Source organism: Pogoniulus pusillus, chromosome 25 (genome assembly GCF_015220805.1).
Source record: "Pogoniulus pusillus isolate bPogPus1 chromosome 25, bPogPus1.pri, whole genome shotgun sequence".
Lineage (NCBI taxonomy): Eukaryota > Metazoa > Chordata > Aves > Piciformes > Lybiidae > Pogoniulus > Pogoniulus pusillus.
Genome location: NC_087288.1, coordinates 16,682,057 through 16,701,383, shown reverse-complemented (window position 1 = coordinate 16,701,383; position 19,327 = coordinate 16,682,057). Strand labels below are relative to the sequence as shown.

At 46.6% G+C, this 19,327-nt stretch overlaps 1 protein-coding gene across 1 annotated transcript in view; it reads right to left on the bottom strand.

The window, feature by feature from the left end:
• Positions 1-11,658, bottom strand: part of DISP1 (dispatched RND transporter family member 1) — a 132,697-nt gene extending 121,039 nt beyond the window's left edge. Inside the window, exon 1 of the mRNA XM_064164565.1 lies at positions 11,512-11,658. The gene's annotated coding sequence lies outside the window, so the exon portion shown is untranslated. The remainder of the gene's footprint in view (positions 1-11,511) is intronic.
• Between the last annotated feature and the right edge of the window lie 7,669 nt (positions 11,659-19,327).

The following is a 19,327-nucleotide window of genomic DNA, read 5'->3' as shown; positions in this document are numbered from 1 at the left end:
ACCATGTTACTGGGCTTGCATGCCGTAGTATGAAGTTCAGATTCACATTTCTCAACAAGTGCTGTCACCCTAATCACGAACATTATCCGTAGTAAGAACACATCTGTTGCACGTCTCAGGCACATCTACAACTTAAACTACTTGATGTTAATTATAGACAGACTCTCAGGAAGCCAGTCTATACAAGCCTGAAAGAAAGTTAACTCTGAGAAAGAAAAACTTAAGCAGTAGAACAAACTTGCTGCATCAGTTTGTTGCCACCCCCACTCATCCTTCTCTTTTTTTTAGCCTAGGTTTTATTATACTAAACAGGAAATCATAGATTACACAGAAGCAGCACACAAGATATAACTACATCTTATTAAGAATCACCAAAATGTTTATATTGTTCAATCTTTTCACCTACTGCATTTCTGTTTTCTACTCTACTCCAGTCATCCTGCTTAGACCTGTGCTACAATGGGGGAATAACCTACAAATATGGTCACAAGTTTCGAGTGAAGATAAACAAGATCACAGAATCAACCAGGTTGGAAGAGATCTCCAAGATCATCCAGGCCAACCTAGCACCCAGCCCTAGCCAATCAACCAGACCATGGCACCAAGTGCCTCAGCCAGACTTTTCTTGAACACCCCCAGGGACAGTAACTCCACCACCTCCCTGGGCAGCCCATTCCAATGGCAACTGAACAATCTCTTAACATGGTTGATAAAAGAGCTGGCACTAAACTTTGAGATCAAAGCAGTATAATAATTTTGGGCTATCATTCAGAACCACTATTACCAGTTTACTAAATCTTAACTTGGAATCTCTGACAATAATCAGTGGACCCTTCCCTGAAACTGAGGTAGTGTAAACAAGAGGAGTTCTGTTAATGCCTGTTGGACCTCAAAAGTAGGAGGAAGCCTCAGTGCCTCATAATCCCATTATTACAGATGGGATTTACAGATTTAGCAGCCTAATTTCTAAATGCAGCAAGGAACTCTGAGTCATATATTTAAATCTTTGGGAGTTAGAGGAGATGATGTCAAATGAAGAAAAAATAAAACACAAACAAACCACTCTGGGAATGACATATTTCAGCTCAGTTCGGTATTGAAACAATAGCTGCCACCTAGGTGTAGATTGTAGATAAGATAATTGGAAGTGTGAATGGAAGGCATGCAGGTGTAGGTCTGAAGTAATTAACCAATGTAATTAGCATGCATGGGTAGTAAAGGGTGTGATCTGAAGACTGCCACGTTAATAGAACTGGAAGTTGTGCAAATGTCTTCACAGAGGAAAAGCCTTCTAGAGTCCTGCCCCAACAAAACCAAACCACCCCACACATTTGGCACAAGATTAGCATTTGTCCTGCCTAGAAAGTAAAAATAAATCAATAAAAAGCCATGACAAGTAAGTTAAAAAGCTTTGCACAGTAACAGATTGCAAAGAGCTAAGAAAAGGACAAGTGCTGCCCTCCCAATTCACTCACCAGCACACACCAGTGATCGAAATTTATTTAAAATGAAAATAAAAATCTTTTTAAAGTGTCTTAAAAACTTCTCCATTTCCCCAGAAAGCAGTTTGGTTTGTAAAACTCAACCATATCCAAAGCAATAACAAACAGCCAAGTGACCCTCTTGTAGAAAGGCCATGAAAAAGGAAAAAAAAAAAAAAAAGAAATTAAAAAAATCTGTCTGGAGTTTGTGTTGGCCAAGGAAATCAATACACTTAGTCATAACTCAACAGCACTACTTACAAAGCAAGTAATTGTTTTCCCACTGATGCCATCTCCACCACTTTTTAACAGAGAACGAGTTGCCAAAGTACTGACTTCACAGTGGATCTTAAACTGGCTTTGCTTGACAGCAAATTAAGCAGACAAACAGTTTATTGCTGCAACAGCTAAGCAGTTGCACACACACACACACAAAGCAGCCAAATCTACTTTCTTCAGCTGTCTTAATGTATAAACAATATTACACAGTGGTACATTTACAAATACTTCCAAACCCTTGCTACAAACCTTGCATTTTCATTTCATAAAGTTTCACCCAAGAAAATATTTCACAGTACCACAGTATCACCAAGGTTGGAAGAGACCTCATAGATCATCAAGTCCAACCCTTTACCACAGAGCTCAAGGCCAGACCATGGCACCAAGTGCCACGTCCAATCCTGCCTTGAACAGCTCCAGGGACGGCGACTCCACCACCTCCCCGGGCAGCCCATTCCAGTGTCCAATGACTCTCTCAGGGAAGAACTTTCTCCTCACCTCCAGCCTAAATTTCCCCTGGCATAGCTTGAGGCTGTGTCCTCTTGTTCTGGTGCTGGCCACCTGAGAGAAGAGAGCAACCTCCTCCTGGCCACAACCTCCCCTCAGGTAGTTGTAGACAGCAATAAGGTCTCCCCTGAGCCTCCTCTTCTCCAGGCTAACCAATCCCAGCTCCCTCAGCCTCTCCTCGTAGGGCTGTGCTCAAGGCCTCTCCCCAGCCTCATTGCCCTTCTCTGGACATGCTCAAGCATCTCAATGTCCCTCCTAAACTGGGGGGCCCAGAACTGAACACAGGACTCAAGGTGTGGTCTAACCAGTGCAGAGTACAGGGGCAGAATGACCTCCCTGCTCCTGCTGGCCACACCATTCCTGATGCAGGCCAGGATGCCACTGGCTCTCTTGGCCACCTGGGCACACTGTTGGCTTCATTTGATGATGAAGGCACAAAAAAGAATTCTAGGACCATTTAGGATCTTGGACTTTACTGCCACATAAGCAAGCTCTAAACTATATTCATTTTCTTATTTTTAATAATGATTTTGGTTTAATTCCATTATGTTTTTTATTAAAGTATCAGCATGACATACATTTCACATGATTTAACTTCAAAGGGTTAAGATTAAGTTACTGAATTCTTGCAATACCTGCTGTAGGTTGTTGTGTTTTTTTTATGGTATTAAAGAAGCTATCAACAATAAGTGAGAACATATGTGTGAGACTAGGGTAAAGTTTATTCCAAGAGGCAAAAATTCCCCTCAGCTTTATGTAGTTATTTTGAACTACATATTTTAACTTACATATTCAAACTATGTGGCATAGTACTCTGTAATTTTCTAAGCCCCAAACATCATAACTGCAGCAATCCTTAATTACTTACTTCTCAAAATTCCCAACCTCCTTCATGCCAAAGATATCTCCACATCACCCAGTTTTTCTGTGACTTCAAGAGGTGCTGCCCTACAAGGGGAGCTTCAATATTTAAATTTCAACAATAAAAAAAAATTAAAACAGCAAAAATAATTTCAACAAATTAATGCTATCAGCTGTACTGTTGAGCATAGCAACTGCTGCCAGCAAAAAGGGAGAAAATTCCTTAAAGCCTCTAAAATTTACATTATATCTAGAAGCACCTTCAAGCACTCACCGTGTCTCACAACTAATAGGGCAGTGCAAAACTCAGAAGATCACAAATGAAGCCTCACAAAAAAAGAGCCAAAACAAACTCTAGTTTAATTCCAGTGCTACCCCGAAGCACAAGTGTAATCTGAGCTAATCTCCACTCACATTCCAAGGAGAATGGATACTGTGTTTATAAAATGCATCTTCTCAAATCTCACTACTGATGCTCCACCCTGTGTATAAGATGCTGCTGTACTTAAAACATTCAAACCTGAAACACTACTTATCGATATTCTCTTGGGAAAACAGCCAGAGTGATACTTTCCAAAAGCAAGCCACAAGGGAGAGAATTAGCTGTGGCAATAACCCTTAACGCCTTTGAGATTTCCTCCTTTGTGCAACTCCAACAGGCAGCTCTTAGCACCTGGAAGGATGGCAATGACAGGGAAATACCAGGAAGTCTGCACCAAGGCTGTTTACAATCCTTGACCAACCTTTGTTACATAAAGACAGAAGATAAAGAATTAATGCTCTAGGAGGGGGCAGAGACTCTTGACAATCCAGAAATAACAATAATTTCTAAGCTGGCTAATTTCTGGGTACTAAAGTCAGAGCTATCTCCTCTTCGTTTTATCTATTCATTAACAATGGCAGGGTACACAGTATTCACCTGCTAAGAGTTAAAGCTTAATTTAGTCATATCTATTAACCTGTGCTACATAACACACGAGTTCTGTTGTACTGCAGGCAGCACAAGAATGGTTTTACCGTGCTGTGTTTGGCTGTTTCTACAAAAACAACGATGCTAGAAGTTAAGATGGACAGCAAGACCTTTCTTCAGAGACTTGAATGCAGAAACCTGACAGTATTTTCAGTCGTGTATTGAGCACACCAACCCACCAGAAAACAAGTTTTCCACCTCTCCCATAGAGGATAAAAATGGGGAAAGCATTAAGAAGACAGAGGGTAGAAAGTGTTTCACTTGCAGAGTTTGTAAGGTGAGCACACTGTGATCACCACTTTGGGCTCTGCACCACTAAGGACATCCAGTGTGGCATCCTACCACTGCCCCTCTTGAGGGAGGCTCCTATCATTTTAGGCTGCATAACCTGAGTTGTCTGCATACCACAAGTCCCCCTCCAGCCCCGTTCTCCACCTCAACACAGATTTGTCCTCACAGGGACAGGCTCCACATGCCTGTAGTCTCATTTCCATCCACATACTTTGAGTCCCTGTACTACACAGTAACTACTTCATCTGCTGCTGTCAGTCCTTTCAGATGTCTCTCTCCTAAATTTCGGGTGGCACTTCCCTGCCTGTATACCAACCATCTCTGACTCTCCTCAACGCTGCCCTCCTAAAGAACTCTGCTCTCTCAGAGTCTATGCTACTCTACATTACCACTTGCAACCTTTTAGCTTCCTGTGACCTCTGGCTTCACCCCACTCCACTTCCCAACACCTCTTTCCTTGCTTCTCTTTATCCCACTCATCTGGCCTGATTTCTTCCATCTTTAGATCTTTTCCTTCCCAGTTCACCATCTGACACAGGTTCCCCTTCCCTACAACTCTCCTAGACAGATTTATTTCTCTTAATACCTCATGCTGGAGAATCTCCCGTGGAGCAATTTAAACTGCTGTTAATAAACAGAGAGTAAAGGTCAGCTTAAAAAAAATCCACCTTTCACCTTTATAAAATTGCTTCACACACAGCTCAGGGCTTCCCAAGCAAGGAATCCCCTCTGTTATTCTAGTTTTCACCAACTCAGCTGGGACTGCGCTCCTTGATGTCCAGAATATTTCTCAAAACCTCTTGACTTGTTTGATTTGGTATTCCAAAAATTATGTGACAGATAAAATCCAATTTTTTGACTATTCCAAGCCTCAAAAAAACCCACAAAAAACCCAACCAAATACCAGAACTGCTGGAGCGTGTCCAGAGAAGGGCGACAAAGATGGTGAAAGGCCTGGAGCACAAACCCTACGAGGAGAGGCTGAGGGAGCTGGGGGTGTTTAGCCTAGAGAAGAGGAGGCTCAGGGCAGAGCTCATTGCTGTCTACAACTACCTGAAGGGACATTGTAGCCAGGTGGGGGGTGGGCTCTTCTCCCAGGCAACCAGCAATAGAACAAGGGGGCACAGTCTCAAGTTGTGCCGGGGTAGATCTAGGCTGGATGTTAGGAGGAAGTTGTTGGCAGAGAGAGTGATTGGCATTGGAAAGGGCTGCCCATGGAGGTGGTGGAGTCACCATCCCTCGAGGTGTACAAGCAAAGCCTGGCTGAGGCACTTAGTGCCATGGTCTGGTTGACTGGCTAGGGCTGGGTGCTAGGTTGGACTGGATGATGTTGGAGGTCTCTTCCAACCTGCTTGATTCTGTGATTCTATTAATGTCAAAACATGCAACAGCAGCATTCGTGTACCACACCTCATTTCTACAGTAAAGCTAAGAAGTATTTTGTTCACAACAAAACACTGATCTGTTAACAGTAATTTGCATTAAAAACCTGTGTCAAACAAGCAGTAGTCACAAGTTACAATCTCACTGAAGGTGTGATTGAGAGGCTACAATCCACTCTTACACTAGAATTAAAGTAACCTGTTTCCTTTGGGCAGAGAAACTGCCTTTTTTTTTTTCATTAATAAGAACATTTTCACACCTTCACATAGTGTTTAATTTTTGCTGCACTTCACACCAAAGCCCAGCTGACTTTGTAAAAACTGCTCAGAGGAAGTCACACTAAACTCAGAAATACCATATGGTCACTGAACAAGAAAATAGCCATGGTTACCAAAACAAATTAATGCCATTGATCACTTTAAAGAGAGATAGTTGTAAGGCTTGCTAATTATCCGAGGTGCTTATTATGTATTTCAAAGTTTGAAAGTAACTCTATACTTCTATCAAAGCTAATAAATCAATCATCTCTGTTAAAGGCTTGGAGGGAGAGTAAAGCATACTGCTCAAACCTGTGGTCAACATATGAGAAACATTACTATGAAAGCCATTTGAAAAGCCTCCTCATGGGAAAGGGTAACATTATGAGAACTAAGTGTTTTCACATGTTCTTTTTACCTTTGTTCTTTTATAGTTTTATTTTTCACCTCTTCCACAGCAAGATTTTTTTTTTTTTGGAGGCTGCTAATCTGAATTCCATCTCTTTCTTCTCCAGACCCCTTGGGACTGCTCTCCCCCAACCATGTCTTTTATTCTTGCTACAGTAATTCTCTGATCAGTCAAAAATAGCTTCACGTGGCATTTTCCAACAGAGTTGGGAATCTGCAATGGTAGTAGATTCGGAAAGGAGTGAGAAAAAGCATCTGAAGGGAAACACCCTACTTTCTTACAACTTACTTGTAAGCCTGCCTGCTGGGAAAAAAACACCACCACCACCACCACAAACAAACAAAAAAGCAAAACCCCCAACCTTGCTCCATCTTCAAGTCATGCCTCTCATGCATAACTGAGCAAAAGAAGGCAAGTAAACTGAAGCCAAGGCACTACTGCATACATGAGAAGGCCCAGCCACCAAAACTTTCTCTCCATGCAGGCCAAGTCACCACTGCAGCTTTATTTATTGCCTTGTACAACCTACAGACAATCTTAACTGCGCTATAACAAATTCAAAAGCAGGTTAAAAAAAAAAACAAACAAACAGGAAAACCCAATCCTTGCATTTCATTCTCTACATATAAATAATGCCACCCCCATAAAAACCCCAACAGCAATAAACCAAAACAAAAACCACACACAAACCCAAACACCTCCTGGGCTATGCTACAAAGTCACAAATCATAACTCAAATACTATGTCTTCCATCACTATAGCATCAGGTCTCATGTTCAATATTCATCTGCTTTTAACATTTGTACAGATTTAAGCCTCTAATCACACAATAACCATGTCCTCAAACCAGGCTGTTCCATTACCACAGGACAGAGATTTGCCATTGGAACAGGCTGCCCAGGGAGGTGGTGGAGTCACCATCCCTGGGGGTGTTCAAGAGAGGACCAGATGAGGCACTTAGTGCCATGGTTTAGCTGACTGGATAGGGCTGGGTAATAGGTTGCACTAGATGATCTTGGAGGTCTTTTCCAACCTGGTTGATTCTGTGATTCTATGACATCACTCAGTTTGCTGTAAAGGAGGAAAATCATCTTTCTGCAGAACTTTGATTTGCCTTTCTATTTAATGACTTGCAAAATATGTTGTACTACAATCATGGTGTAGTTCAACCATTCTATTCCTAAACAGAGCATGTGTGGAGTGGGAAAGGCTGCTATGCTTTGTTACTTTAAGCTTAGTAAATATAAGTATATAAAAAGCCCCTGGATGTTTGTTTGCCCCCAGTTTGCACCACAGTTCACTTATACATTCAGCAACCAGCCCAGCAGCACCCCAACACTAGCTGTAGTTTCTAGAAGCTGTTGAAAAACTAAAAGTAACATAAGTCATATTTGTTTTACATTCAAAGTAAAAGCTAAGTATATGAAAACACATATAACTTGTGAACGTTATAAACATAAATAACAATGCCTATAAACATTCACAGCATGTTATGAAGTCAACAGTTTGGTGATGACAAACTTAAGCATTTGCCACAAGAGCCTATAAATGCTGACGATTTAAGTGTTTATATTTTCCTACTCTGAAGATTGTTGCCTCTCTCCTTGGCTGTTTCACGCTGGATGGCTCCCACTTCCATCCCTGCGAGCTGTTTGCTTCAGGCTGGTTTCCCTTCACCCAGTTTAGGAAATCTCATTTTCCTCCCAGTCTCTGTATGACCCAACTGTACCTTTATTCTCCTGCAATTTCACCAGTCAGTGTTTTTAAAGCTCAGCACACTCAGAAGCGTACTGACAATGTGGATGCCTTATCTAAGTATTTGTTACTATTGCACATGTTTGCCTGAGCCAGATACTCTGTAACAAGTTACTTGCAATTACTCATCAGCTTTTGTTTATTTCATCGAATCACAGAACTGTTGAGGTCAGAAGAGTCATTTGACATCATCAAGCCCAACTGCTTGCTTAGAGCTCACAGTCCCAACACTATCACTAAACCATGTCCCTCAGTACCACATCCATGCATCTTTTAATAACTCCAGGGACAATGACTCCACCACCTCCCTGGGCAGCCTGTTCCAATGCCTGACAACCCTTCCGCTGAAGAAATCCTTACTAATATCCAACCCGAACCTCCCTTGGCACAATGTGAGGACATTTCTTCTTGTCCTACCACTTGCTGCATGTGAGAGCAATCCACACCTCTTTCCAACAGCCTTTCTGGTAGCTGTAGAGGGCAATGAGGTCTCCCCTCTGTCTCCTCTTCTAAACACTACATAACCCCAGTTCCCTTAGCTGTTTCTGTAAAACCTGTGCTCAAGGCCCTTCACCAACTTAGTTGCCCTTCTCTGGACCTGCTCAAGCACCTCAATGTCCTTCTTGTAGTAAGGGGTCCAAAACTAAACATGGTACTAGTGAAGATACACTTCATATACTAAGTAGAGGGAGATAATCACACCCCTAGACCTGCTGGCCATGCTATTCCTCATCCAAGCCAGGATACCATTGGCTTTCTTGTCCACCTGAGCACACTGCTGCCTCGTATTTAGCCAGCCAAATGCACATTTAATTAAGCACAGCTCTGCATCCCTCTCCTGAAAATGTCTGGCTCTCATTTGGGGCTGTACAATATGAATAGTTAACCATTCAGCAAAATCGTGCTTCTCAATCTTATCTAGAGGCTGAGAAAACAAAGTGTCCTATTGTCTTCCTCATAAAAGTGTTTTCAATTCAACTTCCAGCATCCTCTCTTCCTTGCCTAGAGGGAAGATGGGAAGAAACCATCAGGCGAGCTGTCCTTCACATGGAAGCTAACCCATTGTGCTAGTTCGAAGCAGGGTAGAATGTTTTGGTGAGAAGATCAAGATCATAGGCTGTGAGAGGTAAACAATGGTGATGTCTACTCCCCTCAGAGTCTTGCTGAAGAAACAAAAACATTAGATAACACTCTGGCCATTTTGTCTCTCACTCTGCCTTGGGCTTCTGACTGAGCTACATCTCTCTAATACACCTTCCACTCACCTTTGCTTCCTAACCTCTTGGCCAAACCTCCATTCTTCCTTGGGACTGGGGTAAGGTTGAGAGGGGCAGGGGGAAGGTGCAGGGGTGGTTGGGAGCCCCTCCTGGGGACTCAGGTTTCTGGGAGGGGAGTTGTGTTTCTGTATTACCTTTTACTTTGTCTATTTCTGTCTATAACTGTATATACTGTAACTATCTGCTTGTATATTGTGCTAGCTGTAAACATAAGCTTCATTCATATTCCCAGAGCCAGCTGAGCCTAGTCTAGGTATTTCTAAAGTATGGGGGGGGTGGAGAACACCCAAACCATCACACCCATTCTGTAAGCAAGCTACAGTGACAGCTGCAATGGCTACAGATGCCACCAAAGATACCACAGGAACTCGTCGCTTGCAATGAAGCGGAAACTGGAGAGGCTTGCGTACGGCACATAACCTACATCCAGCTGTAGAGCACCACACTGGAAGTGACCTCAAGGATCATTTGGCCCAACTTTCTTGCAAAAGCATGCTCTAAACAAAACGACCCAGCATTCTGTTCAGGCACGTCTTAAAAGTGTGCAATGTTGGGGAATCTGCCACTTTCCCGTGAAGATTACTGCGATGCCAGATTGTTCTCATTGCATCTCTCTTGTAAACCTTCCCAGGTATAACTCGTACTCACTGCCACTCATCTATTCCATCGGACTGCTAGCAAAAAAAGGGAGTTCCTATTTTCACAGTATCACCAAGGTTGGAAGAGACCTCATAGATCATCAAGTCCAACCCTTTACCACAGAGCTCAAGGCTAGACCATGGCACCAAGTGCCACGTCCAATCCTGCCTTGAACAGCTCCAGGGACGGCGACTCCACCACCTCCCCGGGCAGCCCATTCCAGTAGCCAATGACTCTCTCAGTAGCTACCCTTTAAACACCAGAGCATGGCAATAAGGTGTCTTTTAAGCCTTTTCTCAAGGATGAAAAAGCCTACATCTCTCAACCTCTCCTCACACAGCAGGCTTCACAGGGTTTTGATCATCTGTGGGACCCTTCTCTCGAGAGCCACACTGAGTACATAACATACTCATCTCTGGACAGAATTCTGCATTCAGGGTCTCTCCAACGTATCTCCAGCTCCTGCCATCGCCACTGCAAACAACGCTTAAGGAGCTTACGAAACACCATTAGCACAGGCGAATCAGGAGTGTCTTAACTTCCCAAGACAAAGGGTGCCACGAGTAGCCTTCAGAAACCACTGCCCTGCAGACCTTACGCTCCCAGTTTTTGCTCCTAACAAACTGCATCACTAAAAGCAGCAGCGTGGATCTGAACAAAGACCAAAAGCACACGAAAGGCTAATCGTATTTCGGTCCACGATGAATGAAAAGTTATGTACCTGCACGTTATTTTTTCTACAGAAAAAAAGTAGCTCACTACACATTTTAAAAAAACCCCAAAATCACCATTTTCCTCCCCATTTTTACATCACGTTACAAAATAAAGCTCGGAAGACACAAGGGCATAAGCCGGCTGCCCAGCAGCTGCAAGGGCAACCATGAGCGCCTGCACACCTCCGCCTCAGCAAGAGCTCTCCCTCCTCGGCTGAGCAGGCGCCGGGATACCGCGAACAGGGGGCTCCGGGGCGCTCAGGAGCGCTACCCCCTGGGGAGGGGGCTGCTGCCCCCCGCCAGAGCGGCCGCCCGAGCGCAGGGCCACCGCCGCCTCCCCCGAGCCGCCGGCTCGACCTGCTCCAAAGCGCAGGCAGGGGGAAAGCCGCCCCTGTATGGAGACGGAGCGGAGGGGCCAGCGGACTGCCGGCAGCCCCGAGGGAGCTGAAGCGGGGGGAGCTGTCCCGGCGATGAGTCCGGTGGACAAGAGGCGGGAGCGTTGCTAACCGCCGACGCCGGGCTCAGGGGCCCCGTCGCCGCCCGCGCCGGGCTGCCGGGTGCCCATAGGAGCCGGCTGCGGCTGAGGCAGCCGGTACCGCCCTCCCGCCGCGGGGGCCGCACACCTCAGCCGCGGCGGCACGGAGAGACCGCCCCGCAGGGCCCGCCCGCCCCCGGCGAGCTGCTCTCACCTCGCGGCTGGAGGCGGGCGGGGAAAGCCGCTGGCCCGCCCGGCGGCGCGTACCTGACGGCTGCCGGCGGCAGGGCCCCGGAGACGGCTGCCCGTTGTTGTGGCTCCGGTGGCGACAGGAAACAAGCAGCCCCCACGGCGGCGGCGTCTCCACCGTGGCGCAGTTACCATGGGACGGACGCCCTCTCCCTCCGGAAGTCACCGCCGGCAGGGCGGGGAAGGGGGCGGGCGGCGGCGCCATCTTGAGCGCGGCGCCCAGCCCGGAGCCCGCTTCCCGCCATCTTGAACGTGGCACAGGCGTGAGGGCGAAGCGCTTAGCCGAGGACGTATCCGCGTCCCTGTCCGCCCCGCCAGGCCCCATCCCCGAGAGCGGGAGAGGGTTACGCCGGGGAGGTGATGGGAGCGGGTCAATCACAGCCTTATACCCACAGACTGAGATCAAAGCAGAAAGTCATTCCCGGGGTTGAAAAAATCCTCTTCAGTGTAAGAAAATTACAGCAAGGAAAACGGCCGTAATGTAGCTGCTGCAAAGTCTGTTTTGGTGGAGTTTTGGGTTGGGTTTCATAGAATCACAGAATCATAGAATCAGCCAGGTTGGAAGAGACCTCCAAGATCAGCCAGGCCAACCTAGCACCCAGCCCTAGCCAGTCAACCAGACCATGGCACTAAGTGCCTCAGCCAGGCTTTGCTTGAACAGCTCCAGGGATGGTGACTCCACCACCTCCCTGGGCAGCCCATTCCAATGCCAATCACTCTCTCGGTGAAGAACTTGGCTTGGTTTTGTTCGGTTTTGGGTTTTTTTCCTAGAGAAATTATGAGATTAGTAAACTAAACTTGTCTTAGCAGCCACTTTGTACTTTGAGGTGGTCACAGAGGACCTTTGGCACCACAGCAAGACAGGGAACGTGGCAGAAATGCCTGGAACAGCAGGCAGGAGAGGAGCCCGGTGAGGGGCTCGAGCTGGCTTCTCAACCTCACCCACAGCTCCAGCAGCCAGGCCGTTGCAGCACACAGTGTGGGCCATAGTGGCCCTTAGGTTGTTCCAGCGCAGCCTGTGAGGTGGTTTGGGTGTTCCCTGCCCCCCCACACTTAAGAAGGTAGCCAGACTAGACTCAGCCAGGCTCTGGGAATATAAATGAAGCTATTTATTTACAGCTAGCACAATATACAAGCAGTTATTTACAGTACATACAGAAATATACAAGGTAAAAGTAATACAGAAACACAACTCCCCTCCCAGAAACCTGAGTCCCCAGGAGGGGCTCTCACAGTATCACACAGTATCACAGTATCATCAGGGTTGGAAGAGACCTCACAGATCATCAAGTCCAACCCTTTACCACAGAGCTCAAGGCCAGACCATGGCACCAAGTGCCACGTCCAGTCCTGCCTTGAACAGCTCCAGGGACGGCGACTCCACCACCTCCCCGGGCAGCCCATTCCAGTGTCCAATGACTCTCTCAGGGAAGAACTTTCTCCTCACCTCCAGCCTAAATCTCCCCTGGCATAGCTTGAGGCTGTATCCTCTTGTTCTGGTGCTGGCCACCTGAGAGAAGAGAGCAACCTCCTCCTGGCCACAACCACCCCTCAGGTAGTTGTAGACAGCAATAAGGTCTCCCCTGAGCCTCCTCTTCTCCAGGCTAACCAATCCCAGCTCCCTCAGCCTCTCCTCGTAGGGCTGTGCTCAAGGCCTCTCCCCAGCCTCGTCGCCCTTCTCTGGACACGCTCAAGCATCTCAATGTCCCTCCTAAACTGGGGGGCCCAGAACTGGACACAGCACTCAAGGTGTGGTCTAAGCAGTGCAGAGTACAGGGGCAGAATGACCTCCCTGCTCCTGCTGGCCACACTGCTCCTGATGCAGGCCAGGATGCCACTGGCTCTCTTGGCCACCTGGGCACACTGCTGGCTCATGTTCAGGTGGGCTCTGGCTCTCAACCACCCCTGCACCTTCCCCCTGCCCTTCTCAACCTTACCCCAGTCCTAAGGAAGAATAGAGGTTCAACCAAGAGGTTAAGAAGCAAAGGTGAGTGGCAGGAGAGGTTAGGGAGATTCAGCTCAGCCAGAGCCCAGCCAGAGAGTGAAGACAAAAATGGAGAGAGTGTTATCTAATGTTTACATTCTTCTTCAGCAAGACTCTGAGGGAAGGAGACATCACCATTGTTTTCCTTTTTCACAGCCTATGGTCTAGTTTTTCTTACCAAAACATTCTAGCTTGCTTCAAACTAGCACAGCCTGTAACACAAATCACTCCTCTGGCATGTGCAGCACACCCTTGCACAAAAATGACCTCAAAGAAATGTTAATATTGTATGTAAAATTACACACAGAAAACCGTATTGCCTGGATGGATAAAAGCAGCGCTGAAGTGCCAGGAAAAGCTTGCTGTGTCACTAATTGTGCTGTCTCATGCATAGGTTTTAGGTTTTAATTATGTGATTGCATGCCACTTTGTCCCCAAGGACCTCTGCCTGATTTAGTGCACAGAATGGGCTGAAATATGGTTGTGTTTCTACTCAGAGATGTGGGAGTTATCTAACCTTTGAGCACCTGCTTTTGTGGTTGTGATAGAAGTATGACTCTGTAAAAACTAAAACACATTAGATAATCTGCAGTGATCCCTTGCACATGACAACACTTTCATCCTAGCATGAGGGGAATTGGCTCTCTAAAAGTCACTCAGAAGCACGTGGAAGACCTCGGGTCAGGCTGTCAGTGGTTCAAGAGCTGGAGTTTGCAGCCTGAGTCAGAGATACTGACCCCCCTCCCTTTCACCTCATTCTACTGCTGGAGTTTGTTAGGCATGCTTTTTGTTAAGGACTCATTATAATCTTGAGCTCTGACTCAGTCACAGAATCATAGAATCAGCCAGGCTGGAAGAGATCTCCAAGATCATCCAGTCCAACCTAGCACCCAGCCCTAGCCAGTCAACCAGACCATGGCACTAAGTGCCTCAGCCAGGCTTTGCTTGAACACCTCCAGGGACAGTGACTCCACCACCTCCCTGGGCAGCCCATTCCAATGCCAATCACTCTCTCTGCCAACAACTTCCTCCTAACATCCAGCCTAGACCTCCCCTGATTGCACAACTTGAGACTGTGTCCCCTTGTTCTGTTGCTGGTTCTCTGGCAGAAGAGGCCAACCCCCACCTGTCTACAACCTCCCTTCAGGTAGTTGTAGACAGCAATGAGGTCTGCCCTGAGCCTCCTCTGCTGCAGGCTGCACACCCCCAGCTCCCTCAGCCTCTCCTCATAGGGTTTGTGTTCCAGGCCCCTCACCAGCTTTGGCGCCCTCCTGTGGACACCTTCCAGCACCTCAACATCTCTCTTGAATTGAAGAGCCCAGAACTGAACACAGCACTCAAGGTGTGTCCTGAGCAGTGCTGAGCACAGGGGAAGAATAACCTCCCTTGTCCTACTGGCCACACTGTTCCTGATGAAGGCCAGGATGCCATTGGCTCTCTTGCCCACCTGGGCACACTGCTGGCTCATCTTCAGTTACTATCTACCAGCACCCCCAGGTCCCTTTCCTCCTGGCTGCTTTCCAGCCACTCAGTCCCCAGCCTGTAGTGCTGCCTGGGGTTGTTGTGGCCAAAGTGCAGAACCCTGCACTTGGCCTTGTTCAGTCTCATCCCATTGGCCCCTGCCCACCTATCCAGCCTGTCTAGGTCCCTCTGCAGGTCCTCATCCTAAACACCAGCAATGCCTCTCCTGTATCAGCCCAAGAGTTTGTCTTTGGTCAGACAGGAGTGGAATCAGAGCATGAAATGCTGTGGAGATTGATGGGCTTTAACTCTGTCAAGTCTGCAACTAGAGCTGCACTTGAGGAGCACAACAGTGAACGAGAGAGAGAGAGAATATGAATTGTAGAGATTTCTTTTCTGCAACTCAGTGTGAGCAAATGGAAGAGGAAAAGCTCCAACCCTTCTGGCTGCAGGACTTGGCCACCAGGCCTGCTCAGTTAATAGCATATTCTACCACTTAATCTCCAGTTGCATTGATTTCTTCTATCGACTACTGAGTCACAATAACATAGTTTCTGTAATTCCTGTAACATCTTCCTTTTCTTCACAAAAACGTACCTTAGAGCATTGTTTCCACACCGCAGTTTCTGTCTTTCAGTGCCATCTAGTGCTCACACGTGAACGAGGGGTTGTGACTGATGGAATTCCTCCTCAGATGGATTTGGCAGATTTTGAAAGTTGATAGGCAGCACTGATACTGTGTCAGTTGATAAACACGGACTGAGTGCACCCTCAGTAAGTCTGGAGATGACACCAAGCTGAGTGGCTGATCTGCTAGAGGGTAGGCAAGCTTTACAGCGGGATCTGCACAGGTTAGACCAATGGACTAAGGCTAGCTGTATGAAGTTCAACAAGGCCAAGTACTAGGTCCTCCACCTGGGTCACAACAACCCCGTGGTAAGCTACAGACTTGAGGATGTGTGGTTGGAAAGCTGCAACCTGGGGAGGGACCTGGGGGTGTTGACACCAGCGAGGGATGACAACAGTCAACTATGAGTCAACAGTGTGCCCACATGGCCAAGACAGCCAATGGCTTCCTGGCACATTCATGGTTTTGGTCAAACATCTAGCACATATTTCTTCCAATGTCATGGTAGCACTCCTCTTTGCATGTGCAATGAAAGGGCAGCTACCTGTTCTCCAGAAGAGACATTTTTAATGGTTGAAAAGGACATAGACTAGGATCCAAAATGTCTTATTTTGTTTTATTCTGTGGTCAACAACCAGCAAGTACCTGACTTTCAGCAGAGAGGGAAAGTACTACAGACAACTCTCTGCCCTTAAGCTCCAGAAGACTGTCCAAGTCAGACAGGTCATGGCTGATGTGAACTCTGAAGTTTGGCAAAATAGTAGGGTACTGAAGACTCAGCTCTGTTTCACAGCTGCTTTGTCCTTGCCAGCTCATATGAAGGTGTGAGACTTGCCCATTCATTCACAACACACAATCTGCTATCATCTCTTGTGGACTAAAAGTAGGTTTTGGTGGTAGAAACTATCTCTTCCCAGGTGCCAGCCAAGCACAAGACGGAAGTGTCACAGGTTCCCAGGCAATGCAGTGTGGTACCCTTATGGCTCCTGGGCTTATGAGAAGGTGGCCAGGGCCTCCACAGGAGGGACCACAGCATTTAGAGTGGCACCTTTTCTGAGGCCGCTGGGGCTGGATGCTCCCAGTTTGGGTGGGTATCAGAGCTCTTCCCCAGTTCAGTTCTTAGTAGTAGTTTGCACATAGTCATGAGTGTCCACGGATGACAAAATACAACAAAACAGTGCCACAGGAAAAGAAAAAAAAAAACACTTTCAACTGCTTGAAAACAGAAGTAGATAAATCAAATAACTCCTTTTGATTTTAGCAAACTAAGTGGAAGAGGCAGGTTCAGAGCAGGTGCCTTTCAGAGGATTGCCTCCAGATCTCACCTTTACCCCTAAATGCCAATGCAGATGTCATCAGGTACAAACTAGAAGCAGTAAAGAGAGGCACCCTGCCAAAACTGAGCTGGGTGCAAACGGTGCCTCTTGCGTACATTACTGAGATAGAAATGTCTGACTGCAGGCTTCTTGTGCTTCACTTACTTTTGAAATCAGGAGAAAGCCAGTAAGAGCAGCTCTGCAAGCAAAGGGATAGTGTGAGCGTTTTCCACCTTGCAGTGAAATATCAAAACTGATGATGGAGATGTTTGCTCCTTTCCAAAAGTTTGCCTTGCTACAAGCAGAACAGCAGCCTTCCCTGAACAGTGGTCTCGGCACTGACACTAGCTGAAAGAAAGAAGTTCAGAGCCCATAGTTAAACGTGAGCACATGCCCTATGAGGAGAGGCTGATTGTTTAGCCTGGAGAAGAGGAGGCTCAGGGGAGACCTTATTGCTGTCTACAACTACCTGAGGGGAGGTTGTGGCCAGGAGGAGGTTGCTCTCTTCTCTCAGGTGGCCAGCACCAGAACAAGAGGACACAGCCTCAAGCTACGCCAGGGGAAATGTAGGCTTGAGGTGAGGAGAAAGTTCTTCCCTGAGAGAGTCATTGGACACTGGAATGGGCTGCCCGGGGAGGTGGTGGAGTTGCTGTCCCTGGGGCTGTTCAAGGCAGGATTGGACGTGGCACTTGGTGCCATGGTCTAGCCTTGAGCTCTGTGGTAAAAGGTTGGACTTGATGATCTGTGAGGTCTCTTCCAACCTTGGTGATACTGTGATACTGTGACATCATGCAGAATGTGAACAAGGGGAAGTGCAGCTACAAGACAACACCTCTCTAACAAGCACAGAATTCTGAGAGAAGTCAGATTCTAAACAACACCAAAGAAAACAGATGAGAGAATGACTGAAGGGAATACACTCCACTGCTTTGACCACAGCATTACTGTATCGAATCCCAGGACTTAATAGGCAACAGAATTGTCATAAGACAACAGCTCTGCATAATGGAAGTGATTTAGGGTTCAGTATTTCATCCAGCAGTGCAGACAGGCCTGTGGAGTGTGCCATCTTTATCAGTGTTGATCAGTGATTTATACATCAGGAGCTAAAAGGTGAGGAATTCAACTCTCCAGTTCTGAAATCAGGAAGAAACAAAAACGCCAAGGAAAGGAGATACTCGGCAGCCCTTTAGAAAGTGATGTAAAATGCATGGCTTTCAATCACTTAACGGCACTTGTGATGCAAGAGTAGGCTGAGCCTCCTCCGCTTTTGCTTGGAGGTTGTGTCACTTCTGATCATCCCTGTTGAGACTCAAGTATGGTTTGTAGTGGTGATTTGCATGTAGATGAATGAAATGTCTGCTGTCAGGGATTGTATTTCTGAAACTTGGTTTTCACTAGCTGAGTAAGAAAACAGCTTTTGGGGGGGAATGTTGGTCTTGTACAAAATCATCATTCTCTAAACCATTGCAATCAGTCTAACTATTTCCTTTTTTTTTTTAAAGGAAAACATAAAGCTTAGCACACACAACGGATTAGCACTGATTTGCATTTTCAGCTGGGACTGGAGAATTTTGTTTATCCCATTTAGCTAGGCAGACACTACACAGGCTCATCCAAAACACAATTTCGGACGTGCTTTTTCTCAGCTGATCTGAAACAGTCAAGGACAAACAGAATTTAAATATATTATGAAAAGCATTGTCCAAAAAACTCATCTAACATAATAGTTTTCATAAGCCACTCTTCCAGATGTTCTTCCAGGTGGATAGATGATGGTAGTGCAGTGGATGTGGTTTATCTTGGTCTCAGGAAAGCATGTGGCACTGTCTCCCACAGCATCCTCACAGCTACACTGAGGCAGTGTACTTTCAATGATCAGGTAGTGACGTACCTTGAGAACTGGTTGAAGGAAAGAAGTCAGAGAGTTGTAGTCCATGGGACAGAGTCTAGTTGGAGGTCTGTAGCTAGTGGAGTCCCTCAGGGGTCGGTACTGGGACAATATATTCATCAATGACCTGGATGAGGGAACAGAGTGCACTGTCAGCAAGTTTGCTGATGACACAAAACTAGGAGGAGTGTCTGACAACCTGAAGACTGTGCTGCCATTTGGCCAGACCTGGACAGGCTGGAGAGTTGAGTGGAGAGAAACTGAGTGAAATGCAACAAGGGCAAGCATAGAGTCTTGCATCCAGGACAGAACAACCTCATATACTAGAGTAGGTTAGAGATTGACCTGTTGGAGAGCAGCATAGGAGAAAGGGACTTGGGGATCCTGGTGGACAGAAGGATGACCATGAGTCAGCAATGTGCCCTTGTGGCCAAGAAGGCCAGTGGTATCCTGGAGTGGATTAGAAGGGCTGTGGTTAGTAGGTCGAGAGAGGTTCTCCTC